Source organism: Hippopotamus amphibius, chromosome 12, assembly GCF_030028045.1.
Source record: "Hippopotamus amphibius kiboko isolate mHipAmp2 chromosome 12, mHipAmp2.hap2, whole genome shotgun sequence".
Classification (NCBI taxonomy): domain Eukaryota; kingdom Metazoa; phylum Chordata; class Mammalia; order Artiodactyla; family Hippopotamidae; genus Hippopotamus; species Hippopotamus amphibius.
This window is the reverse complement of record NC_080197.1, coordinates 60,024,331-60,036,913: the sequence shown is the minus strand read 5'-3', so window position 1 is coordinate 60,036,913 and position 12,583 is coordinate 60,024,331. Positions and strand designations below refer to the sequence as shown.

General features: G+C 38.1%; 1 protein-coding gene across 21 annotated transcripts in view; it reads right to left on the bottom strand.

Annotated features, from left to right (window-relative positions):
• Positions 1 to 12,583, bottom strand: part of SOX5 (SRY-box transcription factor 5) — a 952,888-nt gene that overhangs the window by 889,947 nt on the left and 50,358 nt on the right. The gene's annotated exons all lie outside the window — the stretch shown is intronic.

The window sequence follows — 12,583 nt, the reverse complement described above, 5'->3', positions numbered from 1 at the left end:
AATCTACAAGTGATACTTGGGTATTTTGTTCTTGATACTCCTGATGAAAACTGCCCTTTTATGAAAGAATGGACTGTAAGATAGTTTGGATTTATTGCTATATACAAGGTCTGAGATGTGAAGTTTAAGATGTGACGTTTGATGTGTGTATTAAAATTTTGTAAGAAAGAATACACTGAAATAAAATTCAAATATACATGAACACTATTCAAGCCTTTTGATGATTTCTTTACCTCCTTCTGCCTCATTAAGGAAAATATTTTAATTGCCAGGAGCACAATTGATATATAACATGGTCTTCCCTGGTGTTCGATCCCTATACCTGCTCTACAAGCTGGTTTGCCAAGAGGGTATGGTTTCCTGAAGAGATCCCACCTTTGTTATTAGTTCCTTGCTTGGACCTTGTGAGCCTTGCCTATCCTATAGTGCCCAATAAATTATATCCTTCTTCACGCTCTGGGGTTTTTGTTTGTGGGTTCGGAGTGGCTCTCTTATTTTCTTCTAATGAGTAAGCTTAAAATCTCTGCCTAAAAGTCAGTGTCAGCAGTACTCAAACTTGTCAAGGTCAACAAAAATAAGGAAAGTCTGAAACACAGTCACAGTCAAGAGAAGCCTAAGAAGATATATTACATGTAATGTGGTATCCTGGATGGAATCCTGGAACAGAGGAAAAAAGATATTACAGAAAAATTAAGGAAATAGGAATAAAGTATGGACTTTAGTTAATCATAATGTATCCACACAGGTTCATTAATTGGAATGTAATTAACGTACCATGCTAATATAAGATGTTAATACTAGAGGAAACGGGGGCGGGAACTCTTTGTACTTCAACTTCGCTGTGAATCTAAAACTCTTCTAAAATAATAAGTGTGTTTTTCAAAAGTCAGTGTCAGTCATGATGCAACTGGGTCCTCTTTCAATGCAGAAGTTCTTGTGTTAATTGATAACTTCTTCAACTGTAGAATGTACTGGGTGATGTGAAAGAACTGGAAAAACGGACACAGGCTCTTTAGAAATAATGATATCTGCTGAGATTCCCCACCTATAGTGAAAATAACTTCCAGGTTTTCATACTTTAAAAAGAGGAAAAATGTCTGGGTAAATCATACCGATGTACAGAACATAACATGGAGTGACTGGGTAGGAAAGTCACTCCATTCCCTTCTCTTCCCCCTCCAGCAGATAGCACTATGCAGGGTAATAAAAAGTATGGACATAGCTCCTCTTGCACTTATCAAATATATAAAGGCAAGATAATTGTAGGACCTGATGGGTCTACTGCTCCCTGTAGAGCGGTTGCCAAGCAAGAAACTGGAATGTGTTTTCTAATCCAGGCCACCCAATAAAAATGACAGCAGATAATAATACCTTTGAAAGTTTCAAAGTGCTTCACATTTATTATTTCATTTTACCCGCACAACAACTATATGAAACAGATAGCATAGATTATTATTAGCAGAGTTTATGGATAAAACAAAGACAGGAAGAGGTTATAAAACTTACCTGAAGTCACACCGTAAGCGACCGAATTCAAATGAGAATCCAACATCCCAATGTCAACCTCTCACTTTAACTCATACCTGGGAATAACGTGCTTTCAAGGAAAGAACTTTCTTATCTTAATGTTGTTTTATAATGTAATGCATAGCACCCTAAGAATAACAGGAGTCTACAGTGAGGCAGTTCCAATGTACCATGACGACACATAAAACATAAATGCTAAATAAAATGAAAAGGCCATGATAGCATAAAACAACACTGATCACTCTTTCCATCAGTATCAGTGTAATGAAAACAAATAACAACAACAACAAAAGAAAAATAGGGAGTTCCCTGGTGGAGCAGTCCCCCTGCCAATGCAGGGGACACAGGTTCAATCCCTGGTCCAGGAAGATTCCACATGCCACAGAGCAACTAAGCCCGTGCACCACAACTACTGAAGCCCATGTGCCCTAGAGGCCATGAGCCACAACGACTGAGCCCGTGTGCTACAATTACTGAAGCCCATGCGCCCTAGAGCCTGCTCTGCAACAAGAGAAGCCTCCACAATGAGAAGCCTGCACACAGCAATGAAGAGTAGCCCCTGCCCGCCACAACTAGAGAAAGCCCGTGCACAGCAATGAAAACCTAACGCAGCCCCCAAAAAAGTATTAAAAGTGTTGTTTACAGTATTAAGTACAGAATTTATTATTTACAGAATTCAACAAGTTTATCTCCAAAGATAAACTGGAGGGCCATTAATTTTGGATCTGATTGTTGCATATCATCTTTGCATTAAAGAGTAATTTTGTTCTCTGATACCATGATAGCATGGCAACCTGCAAGAGTCACTACTAATGTACCATCGATAGCCACTTTTGTTATAACATTGCTATAGTCCATCTTGTTTTCAGTGAACGATTATCACATAAAGGATATCTGGTTATAACCGGACATTTACTCAAGAAACAGTGAGATGGAGTTCTTGTTCAATCTGGCTACAACTACAAAAGTATCAGAGTGATTTAGTCACTCAATGACTATCTACCGGGTGTCTGTGGTGGGCACGGCACTAGAATACAGACTCAATACAGATAAAGCAGAACCCAGTGTAGCGGGAACTTAGTCTCATCAAGGGAAGCTAGTATAACCAGGTACAGAATCAGAAGACTTGAAGGGAATACCAGACACTCTCTTGCTCTTTTTCCTTCCTCCACGTGCAACTACAAATGAGTCTAAGAGGTAGTTAAAATACTAGGAAAGTTATTCAGAAAAGAGAATTCACAAAACGACCCTCGGGAAGTTAATTCCAGAGAATTGAACCTGGTTTTAATAATGAATCTGGATTCTTTTCAGTTTGAGTGAATATTTGAGACCAATGGTTGCTTTGAGGTCAACTTCCAGGACACCACCACCAAGGAGAAACCAGTCATTTTTAGCTTGGGTTCAAGAATCTGATTAAAGAAAATATTTTAAGTTGTGAAGTATATCTCATGACACACAAACATCCAAAAGTGTACCACTTACAAAGAACTACTTATTATTGAGTGTAACCAGAGAAGGTGTAGATTTAAGAACAAAAATCCAAAGAACCATAGGGTTGGAGGGTGGGGGCGTGGTAGGGCAAAGAATGCAGACCTACATCTCAAGCAAAGTTCCAAGAGAGACCTTCCCTGGCAAAGTCAAAGTTGGGATTTGACTCTGGATAGCTTCTAAGTGCTATAAATCACTCTAGGTTTTTAAACTATATTTGAGAATTAAACATGAAGTGTATCCCATAACTTTATTCTATGACAATAAATTCAGTAGGATATGCCACAAAGATCTAAACTATTCAAGGGAGAACAAACTTGAAATGGTCTAATCTTAAAAACAAACAGTGTTGAAGCTGAAGAACAGTAGTCTCCATACTCCTTGCTTCAAAAAGTGTGTGTTTTAGGGAGAAGTGGTGGTGGTAGAATTCCAGCATCTTAATAACTGCAACTTCTGCTCAATTTCTAACAACTCCTACACAAGCAAAAATACCTATGAAGAAGACTAATGCCTAAACATAGAGAGGTTACTTAAAGTTTACCCAAACTTTTTGAAAAAAGCCAAATTGGGCTACAAATCCTGGGAGACATGGTTTGCCTCTGTCCTTTTTGGCTTTGACTATACGGAAAAGAACAAAAATTAGAAAAAGTATCATTCATTTTTAACACTTCTCCCAGATCCTTCCTTATCATCCAGAAATTCTCCAGTTTCACCCTTATGTTTGAGGATATGAGGATTCCAGGAATTTGGACTGTCTGGCTCAGTGTACCAAGATTCACAATTTCCAGGTAACTTATGTAATGTTACTGGGAGTAGCAGAAGAGAAACAAAACAACTGTGCAAAAAGCCTTGAGGGATTTTTGTATTTGGCTGGTTAAAATGTTCAGAATTATTTAAGAGTTGGAAAAGGAACAATAAACCACACCCTCAGAGAGCTCCAGTCTGAATTCCACCATTAGTTTATTGTTTTCCAACCCAAAATTTCAGAGCATTCATAAAAGGAAAAGAAAAGAGCATCCCCAAAAATGTGGTACTATAATCTAACCTTGCCTGAAATATCGAACTTCTAAAACATAATTTGGTTAAAGAACACAGACTGAATTTATTACTTGACACCTTACTCTTTATGGATATACAAGTCTCACTGGCTTCTTCCCAAGGTAAAAAAGCTCATCTCTCCACTATTTGTGGTTTTTAGAAGCGCCACTAAGCATGGAATTTGTTATGACACAGAGCTGTCCTGGACTTCATACCAGAGGAAGCTGTTAGAAAATGATCTCACCTATAACAGTCCTTTAGCAGAAACACCAAAGATAGTGCTATGAAGCCACTGCAGGGTTTATCTGTAAACATATGTAATCGCAGGAGTTATAGAACATGGTAATCATCAGGGCTAAAGCCAGGGTATAGCTTCTCATACAATTTTATAATTGAATCAATTATAAAAGAAAACTAACAAGACGTATTTAGATCATTACTGTTTACCAAATGGCTGTAATACCTCTCTCCAAAATATTATTTGTTGAAGATATATGTCTCAGCTGCCACAAGAAAAAAAAAGAAGTTTTCATTTGAGTCTGTTTACCTTAAAAACAAAGTGCCTCTGTTTTACCTTGTTAACTGCCAATAGAATCAACCTAAAATTCCAGATAAGGTGAGCAAGGAGGTTCAGGATTGGTGTGAGAGCTTGGAAGAATTTCAACAAGAGCCTTCCAACAGTGACACTGTGGAGAGCCTTCACCTAACATTTGGGGGATTTATATATTGGGTCTTTGTCAAATGCCAGGCATCATTCTCAGCGTTTTAAATGGATTATTTCAGTTAAAACTCACGACAGACTAATCAGTGATAATATTATTATCCATTTTACTTGTGTAGAATCAGAGATTAAGTAATTTTCCAAAGATCCAGTAAGTTAGTGATAAGAGTTGGGACTCCTGCTCAACCTGACTCCCAAATTCACACTTTCAGCCCCTTTACTGCAATGCCCCAATCATATCAGCCTACACTCTTTCCTGCTCTTCCTGCCTCAAAAGATCATGAGCGTGGCCACCAGTGAAGAACCCAGTATGATCCTGATTCTCTCTGCTTCTGTAAAATATTAATTTCAAACATCTACAAAAATAACTTCTCAGAATCCCCCAAGCTTCATTCATTCAACACTTTGACCAACATTTACGGACTGCCTCTTATCTGTGAACAAAATTGACTAATACATAATTCCTACCCAAAGAGTTTATCATCCATTACTTAAAAAGGGACTTTACAAATAACTGAAATACATGAAATGAATTGCAAAGAATCGGATCACTATACTCTTCCACCTTAATCTTTACCAAGAGCTTAAAATCAATGCACATTGAACACGCTGGTTCGCAAATCCCTACATGAACTGGCCTCTCCCCACCTCTCCAAGAGCATCTCTTACTATTACCCCCTTTCTCAGTGTGCTGCAGACACCTGACCTTCCTCTTATTCTGGGAAGCCACCAAGATTCCCCCTGTCTTGGGACCTCTGTGCCTTTCCCCTCTTCTTACAGATCTTCCCATGGCTGGCTTCTTCTTCCCATTCAAGTTACAGTCTAATGCCACTTTCTCAAAGAGGCTCACCCTGAACCACTCAATCTAATCTGGCCTATACTCTCCTCCCCCTCCCCACCCTCCAAGTAGAGTTCTATCTTCATTATCTAACTGTACTCACAGCATGCATCACCTTTAGAAACTAAATATTTTTGCATTTTATTGTCTTGCTTATGGTCTGTTTCCCCATCCTCAACCAGAAGGCAAGACTCATGAGATCAGGAGCCTTCTTCTTGCACCTCCTGGACAGGAAAGGTTTCACAAAGTCAATACCATGAGATACGGACTTAACAGAGATGTGGCAACTCAGCAAAGGTGGGTGCTATGGACACTGCAAGGAAAGGGAATAACATGAGCCAGTATACCAGGAGAGACATCGAAAGCATGGTCACAAAAGATGGAATAGTCTAGTTTGGATGCTACACATCCAAACACAGGAAAAGGAGATTGAGTTAACATCATGGAGGGTCTTCAGTGTCAGAAGAAAGAATTCTGTGGGTAGTGGGGAGCCACAGAAAGTTTCTTAGCAAGGAAGTGACACAGGTGAAGCGTAGCATAACACTACAAAGATGAAAGGCTGATTTAATAGTCCAGGCAAAGAACACTAATAACATTTTAAGTCACTCTGATAAAACACTAAAATCTCTGCTTTTTTTTTAATAGAAAACTCTCAAGAGAGAACAGGAAGAGAACTATGAACTTAGTGCTGTTAACTACTGGAACAGAAAGTACAATGTTATGAAGTATAAAGTTGAACATAATGATGAAATTTGTTTCTCTAATATCTGTTCAAAAGCCTTTTGCAAAATAAACACAGATTTTATTATATCAAACCACCCAAAGTGACTCATCTCTTTGGAAATGCATCTCTGGCATCTTCTTTCCTCAGGCCTCAAATTCTATCAGAAAATCAAGCAGATTAGTAGCCTGATGACAGGACAGAAGTCAAAACGAAATCCTAAGTCCACTTCTGCCACCGACTTGCTGACTGACATGGAGCTTTATGTCATTTTTGCATTTGTAAAATATCTTTATGTGGCAAGTGTTTTATAAATTAACTAATCCATTACTGGAAAGTAATATAAATTTTCAAAATAATTGCATTAATACATTGAAATCAATATAGACCTTTAATGGAATCCCTTACAAAGTATTCTGCAATTATCTCATACTTATTTATTTCTCAGACAGGGAAAATAGAAATATTCGCATTAATGCATATATGTGAGAGTGTGTATGTCTTACAAAGAGTGGCTCTGTCTTAAAAATTCCCAGATAACGAAATTGAAAAAAGTTTCTTTTCAAAAGACATGATGATGTAAACACAAGGAAGTTTAAAATAACACTTGTATAAACTGTTTGAATTGAAGAGAAAAAAAAAACACACCCCAAAAGAGTTTTGTCAGAATAAAAAGAAAACAAATCCCAAATCCTGACAGCAACATAAAAGCCAAATTCTCCCCCTTCCTTTCATAATGGCTTTTCTATTGAGCTTCATTTTGACCTTTCATTACTTTCCCAACATTGAAGAATATTGCCTTTCAAAACTCTCCATTTCTCTGCTGGTTGTACTATTATTCCTTCTCCCATTGTTGAGAGTTCTTAGCCACCGTGGTTCCAATATGAAATGCACAACCTCTGGTTTCTGCCAAACAAATATAAACCAGCACTCCTGCACACTTTCCACTTTAAATTCATACCCTGCATAAAAAGAAAGATAATCGTAAAGCCATAAACATGCCAAGAAATAGAAAACAGGAAAGTTTGTTATCTATTTGCCAGAAAAGAAACAACCCATCTTAACAATCAATCTATAGCCAACGCACCCTCCCCCTTCCGCTGCAACAGGATGTGCAAACAGCCTTCATTCATTAGTTAGAGCTGGGAGGGTGGGCCAACTGCATGATCTGATTGATAAAGTTTCATCACAAATTAGCCCATCTCTTTGATGAAAACAAGCAAGGCAGAGACTGTACCATAATTTTATCCTCATAAATTAGTCACCCAGACAGACACGAAACAGAGCTTGCCACATGAGGGGAAAACTAATGTAATTAATTCATACACAGCACCTCATTAAGAGCAGTTTTAGCACTAAGGTTGTGATCTTGTTGAGTCTGCATTATTTTCCACAAAGATGCCCACTTAGTCGTCAGGGATGAGGGGCCAGGATAGGGGCAAGATACATGCCTTTGTGTACTTGGGACGGCCCAATGCCGGGGAAAGTAACACGAACAAGCTGTAGAGTCCCACAACCCAAACCGGCACAGACAAGACTTTTTAACGTGTAAGTGTTCATTTTAACAGACAGATTATATTTTGCTTTTGCTTTTGTTCCATGTTCCTTACCTTCAAGTAGTAGTGAAAAACAAATACATTTCCTCACGGGCACAGTATAATTTATAGTTGATATAGTAGACAGAAAAATAAAAGAAAGAAAACAGATTGTAAAAAGTTAGGATTATTACAAATGTTTCTAGGTCATCTTGGGAAAAGACACAGATGCAATGCTTTCCAATGTCTTCACATCCTGAAAAGAATGCTATACCTTCTACGAGCTCCCGAGGACTAATACTTGGAAACAGCCTTCTTGATTGCAGTTATGCACCTCTAAATATTCTGATTTATCTATTTACTATTTCTTTCTTTTTATATAACCTCTTAAAAAGCACAGGTCTTCAAGGGGGGAGGGTGGTAGGGAGGGATAGTTAGGAAGTTTGGTATTGACATGTACACACTGCTATATTTAAAATGGATAACCAACAAGGACCTACTATATAGCACAGGGAACTCTGCTCAATATTATGTAACAACCTAAATGGAAAAGGAATTTGAAAAAGAATAGATACATATATAGGTATAACTGAATCACTTTGCTGTACATCTGAAACTAACATTGTTAATCAACTATACTCCAATATAAAATAAAAAGTTTAAATAAAAAAAAAGACAGGGACTTCCCTGGTGGCCCAGTGGTAAAGAATCCATCCTGCAATGCAGGGGATGTGGGTTCAATCCCTGGTCAGGGAACTAAGATCCCACAGGCCACGGGGCAACTAAGCCCGTGTGCAACAACTACTGAACCTGTGCGCCTCAACTAGAGAGCCCTCGCACCATAACTACAGAGCCAACGTGCTATGGAGCCTGTTCACCACAGTTAGAGAGAAGCCCACGCACAGCAATGAAAGATCCTGCACGCCGCAGCAAAGATCCGGTGTGCTGCAACCAAAGGAAAAAAAAAAAGAAGACAAAAAGCACAGGTCCTTTTCATAAATTCATGGGGCAGGATCTTAGTTTCTAAATACCATTATTCAATGGTATTTAGCTACAAGTAAGGAGACCTTTTGAAGGACTGGAGTTCAGAGAGGTAGCAGGGAAAATATACAATGAGGCTGGGACATCTTGTGGTGTCAGAAGATGAGAAGGTGCTAGAAAAAGACTAAGAGCATCTCAAGAGGACAGAGGAGTCAACCTAAAGTGTTCCCAATGGCAAAAAAAAAAAAAAAAAAAAAAAGCCTTGAGTAATAAAATAAATAATTAGACCATAAGCCATAAAATAAAAATAAATATCCGTGAGCTCACAATGATGGGATTAAAGAAACTTATTCATGACAAACACCAATCATTGAATTTGTAAATAAATAAATGAGGGGAAAGGAACTGCTCTTCCTTACAGAAAAATTTGAAATAAATATAAAAGAGGGAGATATAAAATCAACACTAGAACACTACAGTATTAATTGCTGCAAGCAAGATCCACCAATGGGTGCTACAATCAATGGGGACAAGTTCAAGAAGAAACAAGATATTGACATAGTTTTATATATCTCCCCCAAGATGTTTATTAATTCAACGGGAAAAATAGTAAACCTACAGTGAAGAAGCACAGTAGATACCATCTCAACTAAGTGATCAAGATTAATATAACCACAGTGGCATAAAACATGACGTACCCCCTCATATGATGCCCTACAAAAAACACAACACTTCTGTGGTATTCTGGCCAAAAATACATATCCTCAATCTGATCGTGGGATATCAAACCCAAATCCAGAAACAATCGACAAAACAACTGATGAGCACTCATCAAAACTGCCAAGGTCATGAAAGAGAAGGAAAGGCTTGAGAACTGTCACAGATTAGAACAGACTAAGGAGACAGCTAAATGCAACATGGGATTCTGGATTGGGTCTTGGATCAGAAAAATAACAGTAGTGGGAAAACTAGTGAAATTAGAATAAGGTCTGTATTTGGTAATAGTATTGTATCAATGCTAACTTCCTGGGTTTAAGCACTGCACTACGGTTCTGAAGGTTGCTAATATTAGCAAAAGCTGGGTGAAGAATGTAAAGTAAACTCTGTATTATTTCCATAACTTTTCTCTAAGTCTAAAACCACCTCAGTTTTTTTTTAATCCAGGTGAAAACTAAGAGAAGGAAGAGTGAGGCACTCTACGCTAACTTAGTGTAGCACCACCAGAGTCTATCTGAACAGTCATCAAGACTGAACAATCACATTCTGTTTCTTAGATTAGAAATTCAAAGTTTTTTCCAACGAAATTATAGGAAAATATATAGTAAGTGTTTTCCTTTCTTCGGCTCGAGGGCTATTTCCCTCTGGCTCTCCTTCAGAGCAGTCTTTTTTAATTTAATTAATAGTTCAGTTCATTTGGCCCTTTTATTATCTAATTTTCTTAGAGAACTATTCTGATCATTAGTGTACAATTTAATAATTTCAACACTTATGCCTTTAAACTATGAATTTATCAGACTCTAGGCCACGTGAACAGTTCCAATGTGCTTATTCTTACAAGACTAAGTGTTTAGTCTTCTAAATAAGAGATCCAGGACTAACTACAGGGTCTTGAAAACAACGTCTTCTAAATACACATGTGGACATTTAAAAAGTTTTTTACATCACAGGTCACCAAAAAGGCTTCTCACTTAAACCTATACCTAATTTACAGATATATGTTTGAGTAAAAGTAGCTAACAAAATATGCAAATGTAACCACTTTAAGAAGAATAATATTCCACAAAGATACAAGCATGCCACAATCTCTTTCATGACAAATCTAAAATTCAAAGCTAATGTACCTTATTTTCAAAATATCTACCATGTTTCCAAAACAGATGTCAAATGCAAAAATCGTAGAAAACTAAATAAATACACAGTACATATAAACATTCAAACAGAACCTAGCCTTCCTTCTTTCTACACATGATAGCTAATGGTATGAACTCTAACTCTAGTTTTCTCGCTTTTTTAAACAAAACCTGATCTCCTTTGAGTTCATATCTACCTTGGTGAGTGGATGAAAAAGCCAAGCAAACTGAGCCTCAAGCTAATCCAAACAAGGTGCAATTACAATATTTCCAACCACCCTGGCTGCTCTCACTTTTTTTTTTTTTTCATGCTGCATCTAAGATAAGATGAGGTGCAGGTGAGAAAAAAAAGATCAAAACTAAAGTATTACTATTACCTCTCAATCCTGGGGTTTGCAAATGGTGCAGAGAGAGGAAGTGATCCAGATAAGGAAAGACTAAAAGCCAGAATGTTTGCAGGAGACTTTAGGATTTACTTGTAGCACGAGTAAAACAGTTTTGAGATCTGACCATGTTTGCAAATCTATGCCTAAATCTGGAAAAGACAAGGAAGCCTCCTTGTGCCCTGCTTGTTGATTTTTTTTTTCTTTTGAAGCTTCAGAAACAATGGCTTAAACCTCTAAATTCCAGCAATACCTGTATAATACCAGTATCAGGCTTAAACTGAAAGTCGCAAAGTAGAAAACCTTGAGTTATATCTGGAAAAAAACAAAGAAGCCATAGAAACAAAAGGGGCAGTGAAGTGGAAGTCTGTCAGAGGAATACGATCAACAGAAGAGAACAGATGTCACAGAAATCAAAATAAGAAAAAGGTAGTAGTTTCTTGAGATGTTATTGAATTATGTAACAATTGAAAAAAATAAGTCAGTGTGCCATGCTTTTACACAGACCTTCTTTTGAATATGTCCATATTTAGCCATAAGGTAGATAAATCTAACCATAAGAACTTTGTAAACACCCAGAGAAAACAGGTGCTCTGATAACAAGAAACTATTCAGAGTGTCCCACCACTGTTGCACAGATAAGTTTGTCAAGGCAACCAACCAGTCGAGTAGGTCAAAAAGCAATGTTTTTTCTTAATTTACAGGCAATTATTACACAACTTCTCAAACACATATGCACCATGAGTCCGTCAACTTAACGTGCAACACTGTCCTAACAGCCTATGTCACCAAGGTTAAGCTTTTACCACTCCCATACCTGGAAGGCCAATGGTTGGGGGGTGTGTGTGTGTGTGTGTGTGTGTGTGTACCTGTGTGTGCACGTGCACATGTGGAGCTGGGGGGGGGGGGGGTCAGCAAGCAGAGGGCGGGTAATTTCTCCTTCAAACATACACCACTATTTTCATAGCCACTTATGATCTTCTCTCTTCTCAGCCCCTTTCCAGTACTCTGCTCCGGACAGCTGATGCACACATTACTGTACTTTGTTCTAACATTTCATACATATTTACTAACTTAATCCTCAAAAGGACATTATTGGATTAATTCAATTATTACAGAGGAGGAAACTAAGATGTGGAGGAGTTAAGCAAATCATCCAAGGAAAATAGCCAAGCTGGGATTGAATCTGGGGATTTGGGTTCCACATCTGATATTCTTCAGTCTCTACTGTCTTTAGTAGTTTGGGGAATTTCTTCATGCTACCTTTTAGGGTAAATGAATGGTACCCATAACTCAATATGAGTTATCTAACTCAAGGACTCATTTAACTCAATATGCGTCTGAAGCACTAACAGCCCTGCCCACTTATTTCTCTGTCTTAAAAAACCCCATTGCAGTCCCCAGGCCTCGGGGCTCTGAGCCTTGGACTCACTGCCACTTCTAGTTAGGCCTCTCCCTGTCTCCGCGGCTCTGCTTGCAGAGGACAGAGCTGCCTATTTCT